This window comes from Gossypium arboreum, chromosome 12 (genome assembly GCF_025698485.1).
Source record: "Gossypium arboreum isolate Shixiya-1 chromosome 12, ASM2569848v2, whole genome shotgun sequence".
Classification (NCBI taxonomy): domain Eukaryota; kingdom Viridiplantae; phylum Streptophyta; class Magnoliopsida; order Malvales; family Malvaceae; genus Gossypium; species Gossypium arboreum.
In genome coordinates, this window is record NC_069081.1 from 82,755,139 (window position 1) to 82,765,105 (window position 9,967).

Here is a 9,967-nt window from a genome sequence, read left to right on the forward strand (position 1 = left end):
AGTTTTTGACATCGAGATAAACTTCTTTAGCATCTCCTCAAGGTTCGGCTTCTTTACCTATTGGTAAGATGGTTGTTGAAAACCCGAAGGATATTTATGGCCTTTGATTTCCTTGACCACCCTACGAGAAATTGAGATGGTTCCTCCAACCTGTATTATAAGTATTACTTATGGGTTATTTTGTGGTCTAGAATTATTATTTACCCATATATTGAACTTGTTCCTCCTTGGTGTTGGGGTCGAAGGATTGATATTCTGTGTGTACTCCTCCTCCATTTGAATCGCACCTCATCACTGGATGTACCTGAGTAGAACCACACAAACCGTCAATCTTTTATTTAAAAGTTCTACCTAATTTGATAGCATAGTGACCGTGTCAAGGTTGAAAACCCCGGCTGCTTTTGTCGGCTTTGTTCTGATGACTTCCCACTGATAGTTATTCAATGACATCTCTTCAATAAATTCATAAGCCTCTTCAGGTGTTTTGTTGTTCAAAGTTCCACCGACAGCTGCATCCAGAAGTTGCCTTGTTGAGGGGTTCACATCGTTGTAAAACGTCTGAACCTGCAGCCATAGTGGTAACCCATGGTGAGGGCACCTTCTCAATAGATCCTTGTATCTCTCCCATGCATCATAGAATGTTTCTAGATCTATCTGCACAAGAGAAGAGATATCATTCCACAATTTAGTGTTTTAGCCGGCAGAAAATATTTAGGTAAAAACTTTTCGATCATTTGTTCCCAAGTAGTGATTGACCCTTGTGGTAACGAGTTCAACCACTGTTTAGCCTTATTCTTTAATGAAAAGGGAAATAACCGAAGGCGAATGGCATCGTTAGAAATGCTATTAATTTTAAATGTGTCGCAAAGTTCCAGAAAATTCACCAAATGAGTGTTTGGATCCTTATCCTGCAAACCATCAAACTAAACAAACTGTTCTATCATTTGAATCGTGTTAGGTTTCAGTCCAAAATTATTTGCAAAAACAGCAGGCCTAACTATACTTGACTCAGTTCATGTTAAAGTAGGTTTAGCATAGTCATACATAGTACGTGGAGCAAGATTCTGATTTACTGGATCAGCAGAAATCACAGGAGGTAGCGGATTTTCCTGATTTTCAGCCATCTCAGTTGTGGTGTGAATATCGTTCTCTTGCTCTTCCTCTGTGTATCTTAGGCTTCGCCTTATTTCTCTTCAGTTTTTGCGGGCTGTGCAATCGATCTCACTATCAAAAAGTATTGGCCTTATGGGTTTCTTCTAGTCATAAACTATAAAAACCTACCAGAAGGAAAATGAAAATTTAGTAACAAAAATCAAAATAAAATTTAAATTGTAATAAAATAAATGGCTAAAGTAATAAAAAATAAGTGTTCCTAATATCTTAGTTCCTCGGAAACGGTGCCAAAAACTTTTATAATCGTCAAATCGTGATAAGTTTTTAAATTTATAATTGACCGTACTTGAAAACTAACTATTATCACGATGAAGGCAAGCGCACCTATTGAAGAATAGTATAGTTTATAGCAAGACGGGGATGTTAAACCCACAGGAACTAAAAGTTCTAGTATTAAATTTCTTTTTATTATCTAGCCTAAAAAATAAAGGGGTTTGTTTTATCTAAATTAATTAACTAAACTAAGAATGCACAGAAAGAAAATTGGGGAAATACTTTTGGGAACAAAACTGATTGATTTGGACAAGACCCAAGGAAAAATCCACCTAGACTTCACTTGTTATTTGACTCTAAATCAGACGATTTATTCACTTGACTTGATCCGTAGAAATCCCTAATTTCTATTATTACGTCTCTCGAGACTAACAACATCTAACCCTAGGTTGATTAATTGAAATCTCTTTCTAATTAAAACCCCTAGTGTTGCATTAACTCGATCTATGGATTCCCTTATTAGGTTTCACCCAAATCTGGCAAAATTATGTCGCCCTATGTCTAGGGGTGCAATCAACTACGCTTAATTATGCTAGATCTACTCTTAGACAGAGACTTTTGCTCCTCTAAATAAGCACACCAAAACTTGAATCAATATCCTGGAATATTAAAGCAAGAATTACGAACTCATAATTAAGAACAAAACAAATATTTATCATATAATTCAGAAAATAATAATAAGATCAATCTTAGGTTTCATTCCCATTAGGTATTTAGGGGATTTAGTTCATAAGTGTAAAAGAAAACATCTCAGAAGAATAATAATAACAAAACATAAAGAAACCCAAAAATCCTGAAGGAAATCGAAGGGAACTCTTCAGTCTTGAAGGAGAATCCGACTTCTAAGATGGATCAATTGGCTTTCTTCGAGTAATTCCTTACCTCCTACTCTATATGTCTCCTTTAGTCCTCCTCTAGTGTGTTTAAATAGGCTTTAGAATGCCTCAAAGCCCTCCAAAGTGCCCTATTTCGATTAGAACTAGACTTGGGCTCGATAGGGACACGCCCGTGTGACACGTCCGTGTGCGAGTGCTTCAACCTGTGTTTAAGGCTGTTAAATAGACACGGGTGTGTGGTCTACCCATGTGAGGAAGTCGAGGCCGTGTTGATTTCTCACGTTGACCCATTTTCTTTGTTTTTGGGCCGTTTCTCACTCTTTTTACTCTCATGTGCTCACTTAAGTATAAAACATGAAATTAAAGGGTTAGGAGCATTGAATTCACAAAATCTAAGGATAATTCATCCAAAAATATGCTAAGAATGGGTAAAAATATGTATAAATTACGATTTATCATTTCGCAACCATTGTTCCATTTAGGTCCTATTTTGGGATGTTACAGGCATGCTCAGACTCTTCTTGGGAATAAGTTAGGATGTCATCAATAAATACAACCACAAACTTATCTAAATATGGTCGGAAGATTCGATTCATCAAGTCCATAAAAACTGCAGGAGCATTTGTTAATCCAAACAGTACAACAAGGAATTTATAATGCCCGTACCTTGTTCTAAATGCGGTCTTCGGCACATCCGAATCTTTAATTCTATACTAGTAATAGCCTAATCTCAAGTCTATCTTTGAGAACACTGTTGCCCCTTTCAACTGATCGAAAAAATCATCAATTCTCGATAAGGGATTCTTGTTCTTTATTGTAACCTTGTTAAGCTAACGATAATCAATACAAAGTCTCATAAATCCATCTTTCTTCTTAACGAATAACACTGGTGCATCTCAGGGCAAAAAAATCAGACTCACAAAACCCCTATCTGTTAACTCTTGCAACTGATATTTCAATTCCTTCAGTTCAGTCGGAGCCATTCTATACGGAGCTATCGATATCGGTGAAGTCCCCGATACTAAATCAATAGCAAACTTGACTTCTCTGATAGATGGTAACCTAAGAAACTCCTCTGGAAACACATCCAGGTATTCACAAACTACTGGCACAGATTCAATCTTCAATTTAGACACTTTCATATTCAGTACATATGCAAGATAAGCTTCACACCCTTTTCTTATATACTTTTGAGTCGACATCAATGAAATCATAGTAGGCAACTCACTCGAGTCATCTGATTCAATCCAAAGAATTTCATTATTTTGACATTTCAATTCAATAATCTTTTGCCTACAATTCACTACGACATCATGTAAAGTCAACCAATCCATTCCAAGAATTACATCAAACTCATCAAACTGTAAAAGCATTAAGTCAGCCAGAAAACAGTGACCCCAGATCATTAAAGGGCAACTCTTGCAAACTTTATCAACTAAAACATATTTTCCTAAGGGGTTCGACACTTTAATCACATACTCAGTAGACTCAACAGGAAAATATGTTTTGATCCAAGATCAATCAATGCAACTACATTAGTTTCAATGCAAATATAAGAATGAGTTGATCCAAGATCAATCAATGCAACTACATTAGTTTCATAGAGAGAAAATGTACCAGTGACAACATCAGGGGATGACGCATCTTCGCGAGCACGAATAGCATAGGTTCTAGCAGGTACTCTAACCTCTAATCTCGCAGTTAAATCTTTCGTTACACTTCTGCTACTGTTCCCATTTCCTGTATTTCTCGGTGGTCTTCCTCTAGTGGCAGTGTTGCTTGGCTTTGCATTCTAAAAATTATCTTTCTCAGCCACCTCAGGGCAATCTCTAATGAAATGACCTGAGGATCCATATTTAAAGCAAGCCTGGTTATTCATTCTGCATTCACCGGGATATCATCTACCACAGAGTTAACATTCAGGTCTATTAGACCTAGCATTACCAACACTCGCTATTGACGTAGTTTGGGCCTTAGAACTTGAATATTGCTTCCCACAATCTCTGTTAGGATACCTTGCTAAAACATCTGAACGAGTATACAAATCCCACGATTTCTTTGATGAAGATTGAAATGACTTATGTAACAGCCCGTTTTTAGGTTAAATCAGAATAATGGTTTTGGGACCACAAATCTAAAGTCAAAATATTTATTTTATTATTTTAATAAGGTCTACAGCATGCTAGATTAATTACGCAAAAGTTTCGTAAAGAAATTTTACCGTTTAAATCCTTAATTCAGCAAAAAAGGACTAAATTGCGTAACGTAAAAAAGTTGAGTTCTATTATTTAAAAGTATTAAATAGCTATGGTTTATTAATAAGGGAGTCCTTGCATGTCAATTAGACCTTAAATGATATAGTGGAAATTGTTTGCTTGGTATTTTTGAAATTATTAAAGTTCATTAAGGTTATTTTGATAAAATGTCAATTATTGTTATATTAATAAAAGAAAATCAAAAGTTTGTTATATCATTCATCTTCTTACCGAAAATTAGGGTGCATAAACACCATTTTTACTTCATATATTCGGCCAAGCTTGAGTGAGCAATTAAGGTACGGTTTTTGATCTATTTTTAATGATTTTTACGTTTTTGAACTCGTTGCAGCTTAATCTAGCTAGCCAGTACCTTCGTTTTTGAAACTGTTATAGATTTTGGGATATGTCATTATTGAATACTTAGGTATTTTGAAGTTTCTTGTTAGATTATTGATGGTTGTTAATAGTTATACAAGTTTTATAAAGCGATTTTTTACAAAAATGAGAATTATAGATTAAATTGTGAAATTGTGTGGTTAAAGATGTGAATAAAATGTAAATATGAGTTACTATGAGGTTATATAAAATTTTGCTACCTTGGGTTAGGGCTTAATTGTGCAATTTTGCATTTTTATATGTTAAGGTCCAAAATGCAATGTAGTCAAAAGTTTAGGGTAAATTCTTAATTTAGCCAAAACTAATGTTTTAGGCTAAATTGAATTGAATGAAAGTCGAATGAGTTAATTTGATATCATATAGATCATGATAAGCAAAAATCGAAATTAGATCGGGGGAAGCGAAAGGTAGACGAGTAGACGACAGTTATACGAGAAAATATGAGGTAAGTTCGTATAATTAGAATCAAACTTTTCTATACTTGTGATTATTGAAAAGAATTTGTATAATTGAGATATTTGAATTGTAACACCCCGTACCCGAGACCGTTTCCGGAGTCGGACACGAGGGGTTAACGGGCTTAATCCACTTACTTTCACAGTCCATTTTAAAAATTTCCAGGCAGTTGGCTAACTGCGTCACTGTCACCTTAAAAATCATATCATGAGTTCCAAAACTTGAAAATCAGTTTCGAAATTTTTCCCTGAACCTAGACTTATATGTCCATCTACATATTTTTTTCTAGAATTTTTGGTTGGGCCAATTAGTACAGTTTATTAGTTAAAGTCTCCCCCGTTACAGGGTTCGACTACACTGACCTTCTTGCATTGCGACTTAGATAACTCCTTGTACAGGGATTTAATACTTATTCCATTTGTTTCTAATGAAACTAGACTCAAAAAGGAATCTATACATATATGGTATGACTTCTAATTGTCTCTGGTTAATTTATAGAGAATTTCCAAAGTCAGATCAGGGGATCCAGAAACCGTTCTGGCCCTGTCTCACGAAAACTTTAACATCTCATAATATACTGCTCATATGAACGTTTCGTTACTTTCCTATGAAAATAGATTCATCAAGGTTCGATTACATAATTTATTCACTATTAAATTCCATTCCTACTATTTTTAGTGATTTTCACATCCACATCACTGCTGCTGCCAGCATCTATTTTAAGGTAAACTTTACCTATTTCATGATCCTCCATGGATCAACTAGAGTTTGTCATACATATACCAAAAGTGATCATGAATAACCATTCCCATGGCTAACCGTTACCAACATTTCCATACTTCTCGACGGACAACATACAAAACGATTATAATGCTATGATCAAAGTATATTTAAGCCATTTTCGCATGGCTATCCAAATTTACACAAAACCGAAGGGTACATGACCAACAACAAAAGGGTAGTCCTATACATGCCATTTCAAAGTTCAACCAAAAGTATACCAAAAGGAGCTTTGATAGTGTGGGCGACTTCGACTTCAAAAATCCCGAGTCCGATAGCTGAAGAACCAAAATCTATAAAACAGAGAATTAAATAAACGGAGTAAGCATTAAATGCTTAGTAAGTTTTGAGCAAAGAGTTTAAGCACAACTGAAGTATAGCATTCATATAACTAAACGGGTAATTCCATATATACATATTCTCAAATCATTCCCACTTCACATTCCAACCCCTATATTCATACATAAGGGATCATCTTAGCCAAATACCGGAAGCTCATTACTCGACTGAGTGAATATTATTTGAAGGGAATCAACTATTCCAATGCACGTACGAAACATACCTCATTGTTGGGATTTTACAAGCATATTAACTGAAATTTTTACAGTAAGATCGCTCATTCCTGAATCACGTACCTTCGGAATTCAACCGGATATAGCTACTCGTTCAAATGCCTTCGGGACATAGCCCGATTATAGTAACTCGCACAAATGCCTTCGGGACTTAACCCGGATTTAGTAACTCGCACCAATGCCTTTGGGCTTAGCCCAGAATTAGTAACTCGCACCAATGCCTTCGGGCTTAGCCCGAAATTAGTAACTCGCACAAATGCCTTCGGATCTTAGTCCGGATATAGTCACTTAGCACAAAGCCTTTGGGACTTAGCCCGGACATCACTCGAATAAACATCCACATTTATCAATAAATCATGACACATCCGTATTTCATTTTCATTACCAAAGCTCAAACACAAGACACTTATCACACTTGCAATTTCGGCTCAATAGCCACATACAAAGAGCATGATTTTGATTTGCTTAAAACATGATCTAATCAAATCATAATCTAAGTTCCATTACTCGAAAACTTACCTCGGATGTGGTCGAACGATTTCGGCGGCTATTCGATAACTTTTTCCTTTCCCTTATCCAACTGTGGTCCTCTAAGCTCTTGAGCTAATTCAAACAAATTTAACTTATTAAAGTCTCATTATGCTAGCTTATAGCCGAATATGACAAGGAGTTTAATAGGTCATATGGCCACCCTTTAGCTCAAATACACAATGGTCATGCGCATTTTTAATCACATTAAGCAATTTAACACAATTCATTTGAACATCAAAAGAGGACCTCAAGGTACTTAGCCCATATATACATTAGGCATTAGAGTCACATATATATGGAATCATTAATCAAACTCAACATTTTAGCCCACACTCTCTTTTAGCCGATTATCTAAGCCAAGATAAAAGCATCAATATGCTTGCCTCTAACCGAACACATACAACACAAATCTATTTCATGTGGCCGAATATACATGTCTAGGTTGAGGCCGATTGCAACACTTAATACATTCTACAAGTATGGTCACTTGTATTGACTAAACACAATTTTGTTTCAAGTTCAAAACTTGGCTAATACACATATATACACTATTAAAGCATCCTCTCCCTTTCCATCAATTCAACACATGCATTACTCATTAATATACAAAATTATATTCGGCCATGACACACAACTTGCTAGCCGATTCTTCTCCATCTAGCAACTAATGCACATATGTTCTCATTTGTTAGACTCTACTTCATCTAACAACAACCATATTTCCCTTCTGCTTCCTACCATGGCCGAATGCATCACAACACCATACCATTTCAATTTTGGTCATGGTTAAACAAAGAACTTAATGTCTCACTCAAAAATGCTAAAAAGAAGATTCAAGAGTCATCAATCCACCATCACATGCACCATTACAAAGCTTCACTTTTAGCATGCAAATGACATCAACACAATCCACCTTAGCCGAATGTCATCTCCATGACATAGTAAATGTAACACCCCGAACCCGATACCATCGCCGGTGTCGGACACGAGGGGTTAACGAGACAAATCCTCTTAAAGTACCGACCAATTTGGCATTTCCAGACAGGCTGGAAAACTGTGTCACTGTCGCCTTAAAAATCATATCTTGAGTTTCAAAACTTGGAAACTGATTCTGTAAATTTTCCCTGAATTTAGACTCATATATCCATCCATGGATTTATTTCTAGAATTTTTGGTTGGGCCGATTGGTACAGTTTATTAGTTAAAGTCACCCATGTTACAGGGGTCGACTACACTGACCTTCACGCATTACAACTTGAATATCTCTCTGTACAGGGTTTAATACTGGTGCCGCTTGTTTCTAATGAAACTAGACTCAAAATGGAATCTGCACATATAAGGCATGACTTCTAATTCTTTCTGGATAATTTATAGTAAATTTTCAAAGTCGCGTCAGGGGACCCAGAAACCTTTCTGGCCCTGTCTCACGAGAACTTTAATATCTCTCGGTATACTGTTCATATGATCGTTTCGTTACTTTCATATGAAAATAGACTCGTAAAGGTTCGTTTGCATAACTTATTCACAATTTAATACCCTTCCTACAAATTTTGGTGATTTTTCACATCCACATCACTGCAACTGGCAGCATCTGTTTTTAAGGTAGGCCTTACCTATTTTGTAGTTTCCATGGACCAACTATAGTCTAGTCATACATAGGTCCACCTATGATCATGTTTAGCCATTCAAATGGCTGATCATGTGACCAAAACTCCCATTCCAATCCATAATAACATCATGAAACCATATAAAATTACAAACCACAAATGGTCTAATTCGTACTCACTTTTACGAACCATTTTCGCATGGCCGTACACATATACATCACAAAAGCACTTGAAAACAACCGAGGGTAGTCCTATACATGCCATATCCAAAGTTCAACTAAAAGAGTACCAAAGGGGGTTTGATAGTGTGGATGACTTCACTTCAATGATCCCGAATCCGATCGCTAGTGAGCAAAATCTATAAAACAGAGAGCCAAAGCAACGGGTAAGCATGTTTATGCTTAGTAAATCTCAAGCAATGAAATCGGCTTTAACTAAAGCATTACATTCACATAGCCAAATGAATCATTTCATTTATACACATTCACATAATCATACTTACTTCACACTTCATCAACATATACATTCACAAGATATCAACCAATTCAAGAGCTGAAAATTCGTTAGTCGATTGACGAATATTATTCAAACGTATCGACTTTTCCATTGCACATGTAAACATACCTTATCCTTTGGGCTTTTCGAGCGTACTAATTAAATGTATTACAGCAACCAACGCTCACCTTCAACCCAAGCTTCTTCGGAATACAACCGGATATAACCACACGCACGAATGCCTTCGGGTCTTAGCCCGGATATAACGACTCGCACAAATGCCTTCGGGTATTAGCCCGGATATAACAACTTGCATGAATGCCTTCGGGTATTAGCCCGGATAAAGTCACTAGCACAATTGCCTTCGGGTCTTAACCCGGATATCATTCAATTGCTCATGCACACATACATCCATAATCATTACACATTCATGTTTCATTTTCGTTACTAAGGCTCAAACACAAATATAATCACTAGCGTAATTGCCTTGGGACTTAGCCGGTACCATTCAAATACTCATACACACGTATATTAGTAATCATTACACATCCATAATTTCATTTCACATAATTCAAGTAGGGTCATTACTT

General features: G+C 36.2%; 1 non-coding gene across 1 annotated transcript; it reads left to right on the forward strand.

The window, feature by feature from the left end:
- The first annotated feature begins 580 nt into the window (after positions 1-580).
- Positions 581-687, forward strand: LOC128286118 (small nucleolar RNA R71). The gene has a single exon (XR_008276663.1). It is a non-coding gene; the product is annotated as a small nucleolar RNA R71 (small nucleolar RNA).
- The last annotated feature ends 9,280 nt before the right edge of the window (positions 688-9,967 follow it).